We start from the raw sequence: 20,207 nt of genomic DNA on the forward strand, positions 1-20,207 counted from the left end.
AATCAAGTGCACCCTCTGGTTCCAGTTTTGGGAGTTCAAGATGAAAGCACAGAGTCACTTGCTTTTACCGAAGGTAACTTTCTAACTCAAGTGTGAATCAGAAGCTAGGAAGAATGATGACATTTTACAAAGTTAGGGCTACCTAAAAATGTGAAAGATTCTGTCTCATGTAAGGCTGAGGGGAAAAGAAGGTTGGGACTGCATTTTTAATATTGTTTGGGAATCCAGGTCGCCAAGAAAGGCGATGCACATCCTTGTGAGCATGAGGGAGTGCTGGGGAGAGTGCATGACCCCGTGTTGCTGTCTCCCTCCTGGAAATGGTGACATGTTTATAGCAGGAACACAGTTCCAGTTCCCAGGGTGGGGAGAGGCAATGGGGACCTGAGGAACCAACCAAACACCACTTTTAGAAATCTTCACTCCTGAATAGCAAATACATTTCTCTTTTTGCATAAAGTAAGCACTTGAGGATTAACTAAGAAATAACAAACGTGAGATTTTGGTACTGGAATTAGGATTTAGAGGAATCTGGTGAAGCAAGTAGCGTATAGGGCTTGAGATAAAATAGGCATGCCAGTGAAATTCATAATAAGGGAAACACCCTTGGGAATCCCCAAATGGAAACCCTCATTGATTTCTTCTGACACTGAGAAAGAAAAAGCCAGGTCAACAGATTGATAAACACTGTGTGAGGGGACAAAAGGAAATTACCATCAGGTGATAGTCTGAAATCCAAAGGATTCAGGAGAAAGAGATGTGTCTAAGCTTGTTTGTTTATAGCTGTTACAGCTGAACTTTACAAGCATGATGTTATTCCCTAAGGACACAACTGTATCAATAATTCCAACAATACATTTTAAAAGAAAGGGGGGAAAACAAGGCAGAAGAACAGATTACACTGAGGTATCAATAAATTATTTGCTCTGCCATGCAAAAGAAGGAGAAACTTGCCTATAAGCATCTTGATGAATTCCACAGTATCCTGAGGTAATGCCCTGTATCAGAAATGCAAATATTTTCTTTAAATTAATATCCTTTTTTTAATTATTCCAAAGATTAGTGGTACTGATTTACCACTAACAATTTATTATTTATTAACAGTTTATTAATATTATAGAAATCTAATCTGTTTTCTCATATCAGATCCTTTTCTCACTTCACCTGTACTAGATTGCAGGATTTGGCCCAGCAATGCATCTTTTCAACACATTTGACCCTCACTGCTGAGAATATTGATTTTGTTTTAAAGGACCTGGCTTGGCATTTAAGTCTCTGGTATCTGATTCACATCTCTGACACAAACTTTATGTATGATCTTGAATAGAGAGCTTAATTTTTTATGCCTCATTTGCCTCTGTAAAAGATGACTTTTGGGAAGAGAGTTCCCGAACTTCATCCTCTTAATAACTGCAATCCTTCTTCTAGTTCCCAGGGTGGATGTGTTTGTGCTATGTTTGCATCCAGTATCTTTATGTCAATATCTCTATTAAATTAAATAGTTCTTTTCCTCTCTGGGTATTTAGTTCATGGATACCTTACAGATTGCAATTTTCTCCTTTCAGTCTGTGTTTTGCTGTGCAAAGACAAGTTTTTTAGCTTTCTGTCATGCAAAAATGCTCCCCTGATCACCGCCATAAGCCCCTCCATGCCTCTCTTTCTGTGTGAGTTCTTGTGTGCAGTATCCAGATGGGATATCTCCAGTGTTTTGTATACAAAGTCCCAGCAAGAAATTTTGCAGAAATGCTTGTTCTCTCAAAAATGCAGGAATCTTTCTGAGCCTTTTCATTCATAAAAATGCACTGGACAAAGAGACATGCACTTGTGGTATCCCAAAACCATTTCTGTCACTCTGCCCTCTACCCCCCAACACACAAGAAGGTCTGGCTGAAAAGTCGGCATTTCCTGGGGGAAAGCCTGTCTGAGTAAAGTATAAAATCAAACAATATGGCAATGAAAAAGAAAAAAAAAAAGGGGGGGGAAGGGGGAAGCAGCTGTGTTTTAATAAGAGTGTTAAACAAGAAGATGCTTGAGACCACTTTGTGGGTTGGGCATGGGGCACCATGACTGTTACTCTCCTCTGGATCTCCAGCCCTTCTGTCCCTGTCTACCCATATATTGCCCTCTCATAGCTACTGGCTGAATGAAGAGCACCTGACAGAGGCAAAACTAGCTTGGGGTCGTGCAGCTGGCAGGAGCAGCCCTTCATGGCATCCCAGCAGTAGTCACAAGAGTGCGCACATGAAAGGAGGCTGCTGCTGCTGCTGCTGCCAAAGAGGAGCCATGATGAAGGTTCAGCTGGTCAAAGTGCTGCCCTTCTACAGGGCTCTAGGTAGGTGTATTGAGTTACCTCAGTAGTGTGACCATGCTGTGTTGTCAGGGGGAAACCACAGGTGATGCATTTAAATGTAATTAATGGAACAGCATGTAGTAGTTCTGGTCTGGAACAAACAGGATTTTCTCAAGTTCCTGAGAGACAGGTATGGCTCACCGTGCTCTTGTGGTGTGGAGCTGGGGTAAAGGGGAAGCACTAGGGACAGGACTTGTCAAATGGGGTGTGTGGATATGGCTGGTATTTCTGGGATTTAACTGATGATGTCCTTCATTTACAAAATGTAACAGCTGTTAATAAGTGTGAACCGTCTTCCCTTGTGCAAAATTGTTCCATTAGATAATACTTTGTAGTGACTGCTACTTTTTATTTTTTCTAAAATCTTTTTTACACTTACAGTCCTTGATCTGACCTGTTTTAGACTTTAAGTCATAAGTATTGTGTTTCCAGATTGAAGTCTTTTGTTGTGTTGCTCCTCATTTCTAGTGCCAAGATCACAGTCAAAAGGGAGTCACCAATGAAGATTTCTCTGTGCAGCTAAGCAAACAGCTCATGAAGAAAACTCTAAATGAAACAGGTCAGTTATATATATCTGTAGTTTTCTTCTCCAGACTTGGGAGGTATTTTTTTATGAAATAATACAAAGATTTTTTTTTCTTTTTTTAAGAGTTACTTGTGGAAAATGCTGTCTAGAAACGTGGGTGGGTATTTTTTTCATTTTTTTCCTCCTCACCCCCACCCGACCCCAGTGACATTGACTAGAAATGAGGTGGATCCAAACACTCTTAAGGTCGAAAAAAATATAATGTGAATGAGATGAGGCTCTGGGGTAACTTGTCTTTGGTTTCCTCCTAACTTAAGAGGTACCCATAGCTTTCTTTTTTTGGGGATGATTTAAAGTATAGTTCCAAACTGGCTGCTAAAAGTTATCTGTTTTTAAAAGTGCCTCTGTGCATCTAATTTCTGTAGAGCAATTCTCTTTTGATCTCTGTGTGTTTATTTAAGTAGTGTGTCTCTCAGCATGGCTTTAGTACTTTGCAGTATCATGTGCTAATTGTTTGCAAATGCCTGCGAATAGCTCCTTTTTTTTTTTTTTTTTCAGAGACGTTTGTTGGGTTGCCATTTTGCAGCCTAGAAAAGAAAGCTCAGGTGCACTCTGACTTTTTCTGATTTGTGACTTGTTTCAGACTCAGTGGTGTCTTTCCTCGATCTATATAATCATCTGACAAAAGCAATATTGAGAAAATGCTCAAATTCCTGCATTTTTTTAATATAAAGCATCGGTATCTTTTGTGTGTATGTGTGTTTGTCTGGTATGTCCCTTATTGAGGTCTGATCTAAAAAGTTCTCCTAGGTGTGGATCACGTCTAGTGATGTGTTAGAACAAATCACGTTCTGAGCCATCAGAGTTAATGGAATTAACCTGGGAAAGGTTTTATCCTGCTTTAAAGTCTCTGGATTAAAAACGTTTGCCTCTTCGGGAGGACATCTGAGTTGCCTGGTTTTTTTAGTAATGCTTTATTACTGTTAGTCTCACTACTAATCAGATTGTTCTTCAGTACTTAGATACATCTTTGTGCTAACATTAAATAAGCAAAACCCACCTGGAACCACAGCATAATATTTTGCTTTCTGGAGCCTACTCTAGATGATGATCCTGGGTATCTGCACTCCCAAGTATCTAATACCAGCATACTGTTTCACAGGGTGAACCTCTCTGACCACAATTAGAACAAAACAGTACTTTGTGCTTGAATAAGAACACTACTCTCCTGTGGCAGTAGCTTATATAAATTATGTTGCTGGGTTCTCTTTTCATGGCATCAGCTGTTTCTCCTTCTTCTAACAGAATAAAGGTCAGAAAATGCTGATTCTAACTGCAACTGTGAACAAACATTTCAGCTTCCTATTTTGAAGAAACCTCTCTTCACAAAGTCAAAATCGAGGCCAAAATCACTCAGCAAAGAGCAGTTATCTAAAGTCTTGGCCCATTGTTCTTCTCTTTTCCAGGCCAAGCAATTCTTTGTTACTGAATTATTTACTGAGGAGGGGAACCATCTTTAATCATCAGAGGAGCATTAGAATCCAACAAGACTTTGAATACATATTTAAAATGTTTACTAGTTTTTGTGAGCATATTCATTTAAAGCCTCTAGAGACTGAGCTTTTCATTACAGCCTCAAATGAGGTTTACCCTCACTGTTTTTTAACTTTCCAGACTGTAAAGTGTCTTGGCTTTTTGTTCTGCCCTGAGTGTGTGGCCTTTTGTTTTTTGCTTGAGGAATCAGAAGTGAGATGTTTTCTGTATTGCAAGATTCCATTATGTGGACATGGTGTATGTGATATTATGGGTTCTAATTTCTCTGTGTTGGGTGGAGAGGGGAGAAATTCCATTGAAACAATGCCTTTTCTCCTGAAGACTATGATGTGGTGGTTGCAGTGTTTTTTTGGAATATTACCCTGTTGTGCTTGAGAAGCATTTAATAGCACTACGCTGGATGTCTTGCTCATTAAATCTCTCTGGTAGCTCTGATTGCATCAGGAGTGGGATAAGTAAACTGCACTAATGCTTCCTTGTAGCTATTAGCATTTCAAAAACTTAGCCTTTAAACAGTTCCTTCACCTTTCCTCAAGATTTTCAGTCTCATCTTTTGGATTACTTCTCAGAATGAAACACAATGAAATATTTATTAGGCTTTCTGGGAAAACTCTGGAGGCAGGATTTATTAATAGTGAAAATTCATTATTGATGCTGCTGTTCTCAACTGATAAGCAGTTTTATGCCTGCATATATTTTAATTTAACTTTTTTAAAAGATGGCATAGATTGCAGCTTCTCACCATCAAAAAACTTTCCCTGGCTCCTGAGCTGGTAGGAGACTGAATCCTCTGTGTTCAGGCTTAAAAGCTGAACCTCCTGACCTGTGTCTATAAACTCAGCTCTGCTTGTATAAACTAGGGCAAAACAATTTCTTGTTCATGTCTGATTTTCATGTGTTTTTCCCAAGGCTACTTTCAATTGTCCAAAACTGCCTTATCTATTGATGGTGAGCATCTTTGTACCAATGCTTCACAAATGTATTTGTATCCCCTTTGCCCTGACATGGACTTCCCTTTGTCCTGGTACAGCAGTCCATGATCCAGCACTTTCATGAGCCTGTGATATAACTGAGATTGGGGTCATTATGATGGGATGGTGGAAATGGATCAGTTTTGTTATTCCTGGGATGGTGGGCTGAGCTGCACTTGTACAGGAAAACATCTAGCTCCCTTTCAGATCTTTTCTGAACTGCTAACCTTAATTTCATGTTCTTAACATGCACCTGAAACATGTGTGGCTAAAGGGATGTTTTTAGAGAAAATGATGTAAACCCAACCCTTGCTGATGGTCAGAAACTAAGTGGCACCTTAATGACTCTCTCTGGACTGTAGGGCTCAGGGTCTACAGTTGATGTAGTAGGGATTGAGGCATTCATATATAACATTCTCTGTGTGAATGAATAACATAGTCATCAAACATATTGATGTTAAATCCTTTAAAATCAGTGATCCTCTGTATATGATAGTATTTCAATACAAATTGCTGTGTTGTATTTAAATGCATTAAATAGATCCCATATAAAACTCAATGTTCTGACTCTGAAGCATTTTAAATCCGTGTTCCTGTAACACCTGACTCCCAGTGCTCCATCAGCAGCGTGATCTGAGCAGGCTGCCCCCTCCTATACTCTGCAAAGGGATGAGGGAGTGAGCACAGACCCGATCCTCCTGAAATCTACCTGTCCATCCTGGGAAGAGAAAAAAGCAGCACAATGTATAATAATATTGCAGGAGCGTAAGCCAAACCCTGGTCTTTCCTTCTGCTTTTTTTCCCCCCCCAAGTAATATCAGTTTTCTTGTTGTTCCTAAATTACCTAGAAAATAAACTTCACTCTAGGGGCAGCCACAGAACCCCTTTAAAAAGCATAGACTGTAAAACATATCCTGCCTGGGTTTCATTAAAGATACACTTTGACAGCCTCCCTGCCCCTCGCCCTCCTTCAACAGAACCTTTTCTGTTCTGGGTGGGCTGGAAGCATGTACTTGCTAACTACAGCTGTTAAAAACCAACTCATTGTGCAGTTGTTGGAGTTCTGGTACATACAGTCAGCTCACCTCACTACCTTAAGGGGGGAAATTTACTTGTTGAAATGAAATGTTCTTTTCTGTCCCAAAATGGCTAATGGGCAAAACCACAGTTTATTTCTTTGAGAAAGAGCTTGTTACAGTAGCTGAACTTTCAATAAGGAGAGTGATGTGAGGTTTGCCTTCTGTACAGGATGCCTGTGTTCCAAATCCTTGTTCTGTCTTGATGTTTGCTACCTGGCTAACTTAAAATCTTTGCTTTCATTTATTCATTTATTTAAATATGTCTGAAAGCCATAGGGTTGGCTGGAACCCAGAGGTCTTCATGCAACCTCCTCTGCTTTGGTGAGGGGATAGGACATCTCTTAGTAATTACCTCTGGGACTGCAAAAGACCAAAGCCTTTCTCTCTTATTAATGTCCAGATCTGTTTTGGCCTCTTCTGTCACTTCATATTTGATTAGAATTTTAGAGAAAATACGACTTTGCAGCTATAGTTATCATCTGACTACATCAGAATAATTTCTGAACCTTGTCATCAAATTTTTCTGACCCTTATTGGGGAACAGTTCTTTTCAAGCTGCTGCAGTAAGTATCCCCTTCCCTGGGCAAATAAATATCTCTCTAAATGTTTTTTATGCTGACTGTGCCCCAAAACTACAGAGTTAAGCTTAAGTCATAGTGACAAGAAATTCCCTGCTTTTGCTATGTTCCTCCAAGCACTGCCAGGCCTGGCTGTTTGCAAGTCTAATTGGTGATCTGAGCCCATCAAGGTCCACCCACCCATGCTGGGAGGCTTTAGCAGCCAGGGTGTCCAAGGAATCAGTGTCTTGGAGCTGCTATTGTTGCTTGTTGAGTTGACTGAGACAAGCTAATACCATATAAATGAGATAAGGTCTTAGATTATTGCAGGCTGAAAGTAAAACTGCTTGTGGCTGAAAATTAGGTGTATCTTTCTATCTTCAATTTTATTTTATTTTTTAAGTCTGTATACTGTTTTCCTTGCACCCATTAGCCTACTCTATAAATGATATCAAGAGCCCTTATGTTTTCCATCAGGTTACCAGTTGTGAATTAAGTATTTTTAGACCTGAAACTTTCCTGGTGTCTTTCACATCTCCTTTGCTGGTTATTATAAAACCTGTAAGCAGAGGTAACAAAATTGCTTTGAGGAAAATAAGTGTCAATCACTTCAACCAAAATAATCCAGTGCATTCACTTTATTCCATTTTCTTTAGGAAAAAATCAAAGAAAATAGCTTCGACTGATTCCTTCACTGTCCGTGTGTGGTTTGCCTGTGCTAGAAGGTGGGTGGATGAGCAAAAGTAGATCAAAAGTATCTTTATTTTCTGTTTCCAGACATTTGATTGCAGTATGGAGTGTAAGTAATTGAGGAAAAAGTGATATTCTGCTGCATTAATCTGTGTTAATCTTCTTTGTCCTGTGTAGGGCACTGAACCTCAAGGAAAGAAGGAAATACTTTCATGCATCTCACCAAGTCATGGTGAAATCTTAAGGAACATTTTACTAACTAAATATAGGGTTTTTTTGTCATTTGGCAGCCATCAAACAGCCTGTTCTTGCAAGGGTGAAACCTCTAGCAAGACAGCCAAGCAGTGAGCACGGAATCTTATTTGTGCCAGGAATTAAATTTGCAGGTCAAAGTCAGGTCTTGCACACTAGGCTTGGATGAAAGTCAGTCTTTCAGAGACTAAGTTGACTTATACCCAGGAACCAATGCCTGCAACAGGGCATAGGGCTTGTGCTAAATGAATTGTTGGAGGCCCAACTCATAAGCCAAAGAACACTTGCCAGCAGGAGGCTTAAGCCTTTGTTACTAGCAGTGTGAAGCATAAAATTCCTCTAGGCCTGCAAGCTGCCTTCCCCAAAGCACAGATCGGGTGGTTTGTGGTTTTGTTTGTTTCTGTGTGTGTGTGGTCTAGTTCACGATTTAAGGAGCAAAAGATGAGTTTCCTGAAAGAATTGTTAAGCTGTGGAACATTCTTTTTGAGGTAGATACTGGAAGCTCCTTAAGTCTGTAATAAGTATGGAAGGTGATAGGTATGTAGTGCCTCCAAAGGCGCACAGTATTGCATCTTCTGGCTCTGCTGTACTAAGTACATTTCTCACTAAAAGTAGCAGGAAGGCCACCAGGAGCAGGAATGCTTTTCTGCTTACCAAACCTGGGGTCCTGCTGCTGAAGAAAATTGCCATTCCTCTTGCAAAAGTGTCTTTGCCTTAGTTAGCTACTGAAAATTTTTCTTCCCACTGCTGGGAATTTGTTCCAGAACCTGTCTCCTTGGGTGGCTGACTTATCATGGTGGAAGACTTCTTATTTCTAGCCTCAATATATTAATGGCCAGTTTGTAACCCTTTGACTAAATCAGGTAGATGACACAAAACCATAAGTAGAAAAATGTTTTTATATTAGAACATAACAATTCTATACAATGAATAATTGCCTATCATAAATAAGTAACCAATTTCAATTCAGTCTGAATGACAATCTATCTTGGGATATCATATAAAACTTTTACAAAAGATTGTCTGAATGCAGTCCCTCTTCAAAGAGTATCTTTCCTGGTTTCTAATGCTGCTGGTTCAGTATTACTGCTTATGCTTACTACCCCATTTCACAACGTCCTTCACTTGAGTTTGGTGCCTTGCCTACAGCAAGGGAATTGCTGAGGGGCTCATTTACTTTTTTATGACTTGGCAGAACTAGAGGAATACAAAGCCCAAGCAAAAAAGATAATGTTACAGTTTGGTCACCTAAGGAACCTACAGTATTACAAACTTTAATATAAATAGATCTTTAAAATTGAAGAAGGGATTTTTGAAAGACGGGTCAGATGTTTCAAAGAAAACTGGCTCCAGGTGAAGAATAAGGAATGTGTTCATTTGGAACACGTTGAGGCTTGAAACACACTGGTCTCCCTACATGTGAGTCATCCTATGGATATGATAATGTCCAGAGATATTGAAACATACATAGAAGGGACATCAGATGGCATGAGAAGCAGCATCAAACAATAGAGGCAGAGTGAAAGAATAATGAACACTAAGATTAATATTTCAGCAGTCTATTTAAAACCATGTTATTAAAGTGCTTGAGGCGTTAAATTTTCTGGGTTCACTAGCGTGGGAAATCAGTTTCTTTTAAACACTGTGCAGTCTTGGAGAACTTGCAGAAGTTTTCAACCAAGCTAATGCATTATGCATCTGAATTGGACAGAAGAAAAGTATAAATCCTACGTATAATAAAAATTGATGGAGGAGTAGAAATGCTTGGAGTTTAAATATAAAATATGAAGAACATCCAAGAAGATTAAATTGTGTGAAGAAAGAACAGTGAAGACAAAGAAAACCTTACAAATAAGAACTGGGATTCTCATCACAATATTACTTAAGAATATTTAAGATGCACTTCTCCCACTGGTTAAAGTTAATCTGCAAGGTAAAAGCTAAATCATCAACTTGCAGGAAACAGTCAGTGGTTTGGCAATTCTAGTCCATGTTGTTGATAAACAGTGAGGTATATATCGTGGCCTCTCAAGTGAAGTGTGAATGCTAATACCCTCTGCACAGGATTGCCTGCTGCGGAAGGGAATAGGCTTCTGGAGGTATGAGCTACAGTCTGCCCCACATCCTAGTAGAAACCGCTTTCCATCTTCCCTGTTCCCAACGTGAAAGGACATGGGAATGGCAGTTATTACAATGCATGCTGACCTCTGACCTGACTTCTTAAAAAGCTTATTTATACAAGTGCTGGAGCAGAGATGTGATGCATTCATTAAATGTGGAAAACAAAACTGTGTTAGAAAAAGCCTCTTGCTGTTGGTACAAACTGGTTCTCACTGATAAACAAAAAGGACTTTATTCATCCATCTTTTTTAAGATTTGGTATCAGGGAACAGTATGATTTCTTAAGGCTCCTTTAAATGTTGTCTGAGTGTGTGTAGTACTTTATGGTTTATTGTGTAACTCCAGAACAGAAAAACCTTGGCCTCTACTGTCTTCATTCCTTTCCTTTTCCCCTCCCTCCTTATTCCCCATTGTTCTTGTGTCAGCTGGGATAGAGTTAATTTTCTTCTCAGTAGCTGGTACGGTGTTGTGTTTTGGATTTAGTATGAGAATAATCTTGATGACACACTGATGTTTCAGTTCTTGTGAGCAGGTGCACAAGAAGCCGGGAGGGAGCAAAGCCAGGACAGTGTACCCAAACTAGCCAAAGGGATATTCCATACCATAGAACATCATGCTTAGTATTTAAAGCTGGGGGGAGAAGAAGGAAGGGGGGAGGGGGGGTGTTTGGAGTTATGGAGTTTGTCTTCCCAAGTAGCTGTTATGTGTGATGGAGCCCTGCTTCCTTGCAGATGGCTGAACACCTGCCTACTGATGGGAAGTAGCGAATTAATTCCTTGTTTTACTTTGCTTGTGTGCACGGCTTTTGCTTTACCCTTTAAACTGTCTTCGTCTCAACCAACAAGTTTTCTCACTTGTACTCTTCAGATTCTCCTTCCCATCCCACCAGGGGTGAACAAGTAGCTGTGTGGTGCTTAGTTGCTGGCTGGGGTTAAATTGTGACACCCACCCTGCCAAGAAAAGGAATGAAACAACTTTCTCTCTTCCAGTTAAGTAAAACAGCCTCCTCAAAGACACAGACAAAAAGCAACCCAATAAACACATAAAACCTGTATTTAGTGTTTCATAGGTTTTAGAAGAAACTTTTGCCTTACAGAAGTGTGTTAACTTTAACCTGTTTGCAGTGTTCACAGCAGAGGTTTAAGTTTGATTGCCAGGTATCAGAGCTGGAAATAAATGGGGGGGGGGGGGGGAAAATCCATGTTGTAGTATTTGAAGACCATGAACGTGTCTGTTGAGGGCTCTTTCAGTGTAGCAGAGCATGTGTGCTGTAAGGCTTTAGATAACTATGTTTTAATGCCTTCACACTGTCAATAATAGTGAATTCTGTGCAAGTCATGACCTCAAAGTCACTGAATGTTTTCCTTTCAACCTCCTTGTCCTCTCTGTAGCATGAAAGGGGATGTGGAGGGGAGAGAAGTGAAAGACTAAAAATGTTAGCTAGGAACTAAAGCCGGGTGGCTCCGTAAGCACAGAGTTCAGCAAGGAAAGGTTAAACAGCCTCTGCTTTTCTCTAGTAGTTCAGCGCTGGTGCCTGGAGCCCTGCTTCAGCACAAATCTGCATGGGAGCACTGTGGTGACAGCATGTGGTGCCCCTGATAGATCTCCCCTACAAAGACAGCTGCTGCCTTTATTTTGCAAGTTCCCACACTGATGAGAGATGGTTCAGGCAGCCAAAACCCAGGTTTTCTTGGGTTGGCACTGAATTGGAGTGGTTGTTGCCTGGGCTCTGTGTGTATGGGCAAGCTTTCTCAAGGAGAGCTGGAAACAAAGTCATAGTCTTAGTTGTGATGTTCTGTGATGAGGTGTCTTCAGGTTTTCCAATTGCTATGTCTGCTGGCCAGATGGCCCATTTGAAGCCACCTTGTCCAAGTGATACCTCCTTACTGTCAGCACTTGCCTTCTTTCTGAACTTCTTAAATATAGCCCTAGAGTCATAACCTGTCTTTAATTTCTGAACACATTATAGTTATTATTCACCTTGCAGTTAATCCTCTGACGCAGGATTTTCTCAGAGTGTGAATCTTTTTTGAGTCCCCCTTATGGAATTGTTCAAAGCTTTTTTGCTGATCTTTTTTTCTTTATCAGTGAACTTTGTTTCATAAACTTGTCAAGGTCTGATTGTGGAACAAAACGTTAGCCATCATAACAGCTGTGCTACTACGGTTTTTGTAGCCTAATTGAAATCAAGCTCCAACCAGAGCCTGTTTGGGTTGAACACTCCTGTGTAATCTCATAGCAAAACAATGGATTCATTAACGAGTGACTGGAGTGTCACTGAACAGGACTTGTTTTGGTGCCACAATGGATCAGGTTGTTTTGTGTTTGATCAGCCCACATAAAGCCAATGTGGGGTTTACAGTCATGATGGGTTGGTATGTGGGTGGGACTGCTCTCCCCCCTGGGCCCCAGGGCCAGGTTGGACCATGAGGGAGCTCCTTCACCTTCCACGTAGGAGTCTCCTCTCAGAAGGAACTGCAGTGATCACATCATCTCTCCTCTTGACTTATGGGTAAGACGTAGCAAAGGTATGCATCTGGAAACCAGGCCAGTAGGATAAACTTGTTTCATGCTGAAGCTGTGGCTTAAGTCTGGTAATCCATTTATCTGTGTGCTTAATGTCTTTTGTTAGAATAGAGCATGAAGATCCATTAGTATTTGGATTACACCAGTGCCAAATTATGGAATACTCAAAGGTATTTGAGGGCTGCAATATTCATAAATCTCCCTTTCTTGCCTTTAGCCTTCTTTTTTGCCTAACTTTTGCTCTTTGGTGCAATGATCCAAAGACTTGGGACAGTGTGTCTGTCTGGAACTGAGCAGCATGTGGCTTTTGGCAGTTCCTCTCATACATTGTCACCTGCATAAACTGCAGCCTGGATTATGACAGCAGGGAAACTGCAGGTGTGACAGGTTAGGTGTAATCTTGACATTTGTACAAGAATTGTCATGGTTTAACAGCAGCCACGGGAAGTACCATGCAGCTGCTTGCTTCCACCAACGCTGCCTGGTGCGATGGGGAAGAGAACTGAAAAAAGGCAAAACTCATGCGTTGAGATAAGAATAGTTTAATAATTGAAATATAATAATAAAAATTGTAATGGAAAGGAGTCTGTCCCAGCCAGTGCTCAAGCAGCAGATGGCAGCTCCTGGCCAACTCTCCCCAGTTGATATACTGAGCATGATGTTCTGTGGTATGGAATATCCCTTTAGCTAGTTCAGGCCAGCTCTCCTGGCTCTGCTCCCTCCCAGTTTCTTGTGCACCTGCTCACTGGCAAAGCATGGGAAACTGAAAAGTGCTTGACTTATTATAAACATTACTTAGCAACAACTAAAAGGTCAGTGTGTTAATCGCCATTATTCTCATACTAAATCCAAAACATAGCACTGTACCAGCTACTGAGAAGAAAATCTAACTCTTCCAGCTGAAGCTGGGACAGAAATCTACACTGTAATTTAAATTGAGGCAGGAATCCCCCAGCCTTTATACAACCTCTATTCCCACCTGAAGAGCTCCAGGTCTAAAAATGGCAAGATGGAGACTGTCAGTGTGGAGTTACATAGTGACTCTATTGTTAAAAATATACCCAGGGTGGGTTGTGGGCACTTCTGAAGATGCCTGATGTGTACAGTCTTAAATGCCTGTTTATCCCTTGTGCAGGCTGGGATTTCTCCTGTGGTAGATCATTACATTAAATATCCAGGGACCTGGGTAAAAGCTTAAAGGGGAAAGGGGCAGAACAGTGAAAATGCCCAAGTAGGTTTGCTAGATGGAAAGTTATTACCTGTACATATATGGGTTGTAAAGTTTTACATAGCCAGAAATAGATGGTCCATCTTAAATTGCTTATCGATACATGCTTTCTGTCCATGTACGAGTGCCCATGGGGGATCTGGGTTCCTGATCCTACTCTGTGTAATTTATTATGCAACGCTGAATACTTTCTGTACTACCTATATTCACTTTGATGTTTCTGGGCAGGAAATCATCCAGGATGTTATTTTCCCTTGTCTATTAACTTCTTTGCCTCAAAGTGTTGATAATTTAAAAACGGAGGTTTGAGGGGACTTGTGATTAAGTGGTTTTGTCAGAGGTTGCAGGACTAGACTGTTCCAAGTCCTAAACAAAATCTATAGCAGGGAACAAACACATACCACTTACACTTATGGTAGGGATAAATCTAAAACAAGTACACTGAAATTAAATAATGTAAAAGTAATAAAGAGGTCTTCATTCTCAAAATTCTCCAAATATATCTGATGTTTATAGTGCGGTGCTGTATTTTGACAAATAAGAAAAAGCTTATGGAATATTTGGTTTGTGAAAGACCACTTCAAAGGTACTAGGCAACAGTAACTTTATGTATCGATAAATACTTAGTTTTTTAAGAGACCTTGAGAGCTGTTGTAGGCTATGAAAACATTAGTTGCTGTCCAGAAGAACAATATTGGATTCTGTAAAATGTGCAACATAAAACCCTCAGAGTAATAAACAACATAATAAAAACTGTTGGTGTTGTAATTGTTTAAAAGATGCCCTCGAACCTGAAGCTGAGACCATGTAGTTCAAATAATGACTGAAGATGTAAGAAACGTGTGCTGGGTTCTCTCCTTGCCTGTGCGTTTTCCATGTGATCTGTCTCTGTGTACCTCAGCTCCCTGAACACTGACTTGGATGTCCAGCTGAACTGCTGCTTCCTGAGGTGACCATCTGACAAACAAGTGTGTGCATGCTTTTTACTCCACTCTTGCAAGAGGTTAAAAGCATCAGCTTCAACTGGAAAGATCAGGCTTTACACATTTTTTATTTTGCACGTGTGACAACTGATGACAGGTGCATGCAGCTCCACTGGCAAATGGGACCTGGTCAAGTAATGGTAACCTGTCTGGGTCCCAAAATGGGGACAATATTCCTTTCCCACTTTGTATTGCAGAGCACCCGTGGTCTGCAATGGGAGCCATATTATGCCTGAGACAAGTGTGTTTGAGTGGTTCTGGATAAAGGTTTATTTTCCTATTGAAGTAGTACTTAGTCATGTGAAATATTTTCTAACTTGAATTCAGCTTGCTATTAGTCACCACTCTGCGCGGTTCACTGGCTTCATGCCTGTGGCTACATCGCCCTGGCCAGAGGCAAAACAGGCCGCTGCGGCAGCTGGGGAAGCTCTCCATCAGCTCTTGTCTTTGCAGGGTTGCTGTTCCCATTGAAAGTCCTCTGCTTGCTCTCTGCTGGTGGTACCATACATGAGATGAAGCCACAGTTGTTAGGAGGTTATTGAAAGGAACTGTGTCGGAAGGGAGACCCAGGATTAAATTATCTGTGTAGGTGCAGGAGCCACTGGGAAAAAATGTTGCCTCTGACAGAGATGTAGCTGGGTTTGGGCAGAGGAAAGACCTTGCAATAACTCATATAACGTGTTGTCTTACCTTGTCATGGCCTAGTCACTGACTGGTAAAGAGGTATTAAACCATTTACTGTATTCTTTCCCCAGCCACGGATGATAGCTAGAAAACTTTAAAATCCCATTTGCCTCAACATTTTCCCCAAATAGTTATTGCCATTAAAATTTCCATGGCAATTGTAATTAAAATTGTAATTAAAAATACCATAGTTCACATATATATTGTATAATTTAATTTCTAGTCAATGACAAGCAGCTAAGCAGATTCTGGGTGTGCAAGAACAAGGTGGAAAAAGCAAGTTTTTAACCTCTTATTTAGGATGCTGTGGATATAAGTTAAGGATCTTCTCACTTTTTTGTGTGTTCCTGACTCATTGTCATTTAAAGCTGCCTGACAGAAATGCAAATGTTAGCCCCTGTTAAACATAAACTGGACTTGCGGTCAAGATAAATAGTAATTCAATGATTTCTGCTGATAACCTCTGCTGAGACAGACATGACAACAGTAAGAAGGCTTCTACCAGTTGTTCAAGCATCCTGTGAGCTTTTGTTCCCCCTCAGGTTGGCAGATTTTAATATTGTCCCTTGTCCTCCGCATCAAGGTTTAGGCAAAACTACTGACCTCAGCAGCAATGGTTTTCTTAGTTTCTTGTCATAGCAGGATGCGAGAGTAAAGTAGGAGGTTGCTCCAGGCTGGCTTGGGAGGAGGAAGCTTTTCAAGAACCCTTACATGAGACACCTTTCAACTCCTTACTCTGATGTGTGAATTGTGTCAGTGAGCTTCACTACAAAGGCTGAGTGTTAATTTTTTCCTCTGTTTGGAAAGACATGCTGTATGCTGTCTTTGCAGTCTGTGTGTCCGTAGGAAGGGTAGGAAAGCAACCAGTACAAGGTCCGAGAGCTGTGTTCAAACATAATGATTCAGGCTAAAAGCAAACGCAAAGTTCCCATTGCCAGGTCCCCCCAGGGGAGGGGAGCCTGTGTGGGAGAGGGCCCCAGGGATGTAGCGGAGAAAGGGGCAAGGGAGGAGAAGCGGAGGGGCTTGCAGGCTGGAAGTGTGTGTTTTAGGTATGTTGTTTCATTGTGCTTGAGAAGCACTTCTGCCTGGCTAAAAGGAGTGAGCTGTAGAGTGAGGAGCTGTGAATACATGAAGTTTAGACTAGCTGAGCTCATGTGTGCTTAAGGTAAGCTGTTGTTTTAATGTACACAGCAGTGGCCTTTATCAGGATGAAAAAGTTACAACCTAAAAGCAAATGGAGGTGGGATGCTTTCTGCAGAAATCCTGTGTTGTGGAGGCCCTTCAGGAGTTTCCTTCATGCAGGAGGGCTGTGCTGCTCACGGTGCTGCCGTCCTCTCTCTGTGAGCCGCAGCAGAGGCTGCTTACAACCCAGGAATGGTCTGTGGGGCCAAAGAGGCTCCCGCCACCAGACTGGTGGCAATTTGCACTGGGTATTGCCATCCTGCAGGACTTGGCAATTTAAACCTGTGAGTTCAGTGTTACTGTATGAGGGGCAAAATGTAACTGCTGGACCTAGTAAAATTAACTATCCAGATAAAAGGGCTGTGAAGTTAATATTATAGTTTGGGGAGTGAGTATTGTAGGTTATTCTCTTTATCCATGCTGCTGGCAGTACTTTTTTTTTTTTTTTTTTTAAATACTGGTTGGCAAGCATATTACTTGTCTTTTGAAAGAGGGGTTTCTAGGTAGGGACTTCAGCCAGTGTTTTAGAAGCAACCTAGCCTGTGATTCACCTCCAGACAAGTCCCAGTGGAAGGATCGATGTGCCTGAATAAGAGGGATGTAAACAGAGACACATGTATGAATTTATAGGGCATCCTCCTGCAAGTAATTTTTTGTTGATGTTGAAGAGATTAAAGAGAAACAATCCTACTTTTATTTTTTTAAATGAAGAAAATGTAACCGCTAGAGAACTGTGGTGTGTTTTGCTGGACATTTCCCTTTCCCTTGAACACTGAAACCAAGAGCCCCCCTGGCCATGTACAGGGAAACTATGCGTTTGCTGTCCTCTGGGAAACCTAGATTTGTGGGCTGAGAAGTAGCTCTCTCCTGTTGCTAGCAGTCTCATTAGCATTAGCTGGTTACAAATTTCAGCAGTGAGTTAGTGTGACAGTGGGTCAGCCTGCAGGAAGCAGGTCAGGGATGCTCAGTGCTCTGTCTGCAGGACCTTGTTTCAGAGAGAAGTGCATAGAGAGCTAGAAGGTTGAGAAGGCTGGCTGGGAACAGCTTTTTCACTGGTCCGTACTCTCCATCTGGTCTGGTGGTGTGAAGGGTGTGCTTTGGGTGAAATTGGTATTGGGAGAGGCAGGAGTGAGGTAGTGCATTGTTCTACTCATCTGCATTCATCCACCTGTTAGTGAAATAACAGTGCAGATATAAGAATGCAGCAGGTAGCTATGCAATCTCCTTCACGTCTGTTCAGAGATTATAGATTTATTTTTTTTTTTTGAAAGTGTCTTTGTCAGGTTCAACTACTGATGTGGATGTAAACGCAGGTGGTAGTTTGGAGTCCTGACTATTGTCTTTAAATGGCACCAACTTGCTGCAACATTTGCTACACAAACAATAGGGGAAGTACATCCATACATTCAAATATCAGCCTTTAGTCCAGAGCATGCCTGCATCTCTCTTGCCTTCTTCCAAAACACTCGTGAGGTATAGAGAACGGGAGAAAGAGAAAACATCCGTCTTGACTTGATACACTTTTCTGAATTTCTACTATTGTCTAAGGCATTACCCAGCAATGGATCATTGCTTCCTTGGGGCTCTTTCACTCCAGTGAATTCATAATATGAGGTTTGATGTGATGGAAAGGTCCATGCAGTTGGCACTGAGCCAGGGCATTTCCTCATGAAAGGTTTCATGATTCCGTCTGTTGTCATGGGGACACCATTTATTTTCTTTAGGTATGTTTTTGGGCAACATGCAATGTAAACAGGTATAGCTTTGGATGCTTAAAGTTAAAACAAACCGATCACAAAGCTACTTTCACTTGTTCTGCTCAGTAGCCTAAGGCATTATTTATTTTTCCATAATACAAGCTCTGGGCAAAAACTATCTATGGTTGTGACTCAAAATCTGGAGACCAAACAATTACTTCAGTAAAGATTTCAGTCTGGCATTTGACACACCACAAATTGCCCAGCATATATAATCCTATTAACTGGAGAGATGAGATCCTTTTATGCTTTGAATCAACAAACACTGCACACTAAATGCTGCATATGTCAGACAGCTAACTAAATAGGCACTGAGAATAGAATCTGATGGTTGGATACTTGACTCACTGAGGTAAATACGGATAATACCACATGTTCTGAAAATGCCAGAGTGAAATCTTGCTGCAGCTTTTTCCAGAGTGTCTCTAAATTTTATTTGGGTTTTATTGTTGTTGTTGGTTTTTCTTGCATAATTCTGGGCTTGCTTGCCTAGAGAGTTCTCATTAATTTTTTTTCATGTCACAGTATTAGCAACCTTATCCCATTTGCTAAATTAAAGCAAAAATATCTACCTGTCCTGTGTTTTCCACCTCTTAAGTGAAATGAGACCCTGCTGCAGGACAATCTGGCAGGCTACAGAAAATAATACTCCTTTCAAAATTATAGTAAGCAAATACCATCAATTTACAGTAATGTCAAGTATACAGCACCTGGGGAATAACAACTGAGAGTGTCCCATGCAGTCTTTCTTCAATGCCTCTGTGCACATTTGTGTGATGGTCTTCAATTCATTGTGTGCTCACATAGTACTTTTTTTCAAAACTTGGTAAAAAAAAAAAAAATTGATAAAGATTTTCATGCATAATCTCCTAAGGATTTCAAAGTGGGTTTTATGTTTTGGGGTTGTGTGTGTGTTTTTTTTTTTTTAAACTAACTGAATATTTTCCATTTTGGCTAAGGAAATAACTGATACCAATGCAAAGTTGTCTGTACTTGGACAAGCTCTAGAAGGAGATGGCACGTTTCTCCTTCAGTTGTTGATTCCAGTCTTCTCTATCTTCTATAACAATTCAGAGTTCCCAAAGCCTCTTTTGGGACACATTTTATGCCACTGTTCCCCTGCCTCCATACAACTTGTGATCTTATTATTTTACAATTGATATTTGCAGGTTTCAGAAGTTAAAATGAGCCCTTGGACTCATTCTTATTTTTAGCAATGTTGTCCTCCTGTGAAGAGCAAACACTTGTAGAAGTCAGTCTTAACTAGTGTTGCCTATTTTACTTTAAGAGAACTCCAACCCCAATAAATCAAAGTAAAGCAAATACTAGAAATAATGTAGGTGATATGTTTGGCTGTTATATTAGTGGGTTTGGTAGGCAACTGGTACCTACATAATTAGGGAATGTACTGAGAATCATAGAACCATAATTCAGGTTGGAATGGACCTCCAGAGGTTGTCTATTCCAACCTTCTCCTCAAAACAGGTCTAATTAGGTCAGGCTGTCCAAAGCTATATCTGTTCACCATCCTGAGTACTGTGAAGCCTGTGGATTGCTCCAGAACATTTGGGACACTCTAGGCCTGTTTGAGAGTTACCTGTGATTGTTTGCTTTAATGGCATGAAACAGGATGCCTGAACGAGCTCCTGGGTAGACAGAGGGATAAACTACAGTTAAATATAGAAAAAACTACACAGTGGTTTGTTCTCGGAGGGAAAGACAAGGATTAAACCCTAAAGAAATGAAGAAA

At 40.8% G+C, this 20,207-nt stretch overlaps 1 protein-coding gene across 1 annotated transcript in view; it reads left to right on the top strand.

Annotated features, from left to right (window-relative positions):
- Positions 1-20,207, top strand: part of TUNAR (TCL1 upstream neural differentiation-associated RNA) — a 161,895-nt gene that overhangs the window by 21,427 nt on the left and 120,261 nt on the right. Inside the window, exon 2 of the mRNA XM_055793894.1 lies at positions 2,816-2,906. The gene's annotated coding sequence lies outside the window, so the exon portion shown is untranslated. The remainder of the gene's footprint in view (positions 1-2,815; positions 2,907-20,207) is intronic.

This window comes from Falco peregrinus, chromosome 1, assembly GCF_023634155.1.
Source record: "Falco peregrinus isolate bFalPer1 chromosome 1, bFalPer1.pri, whole genome shotgun sequence".
Taxonomy (NCBI): Eukaryota; Metazoa; Chordata; class Aves; order Falconiformes; family Falconidae; genus Falco; species Falco peregrinus.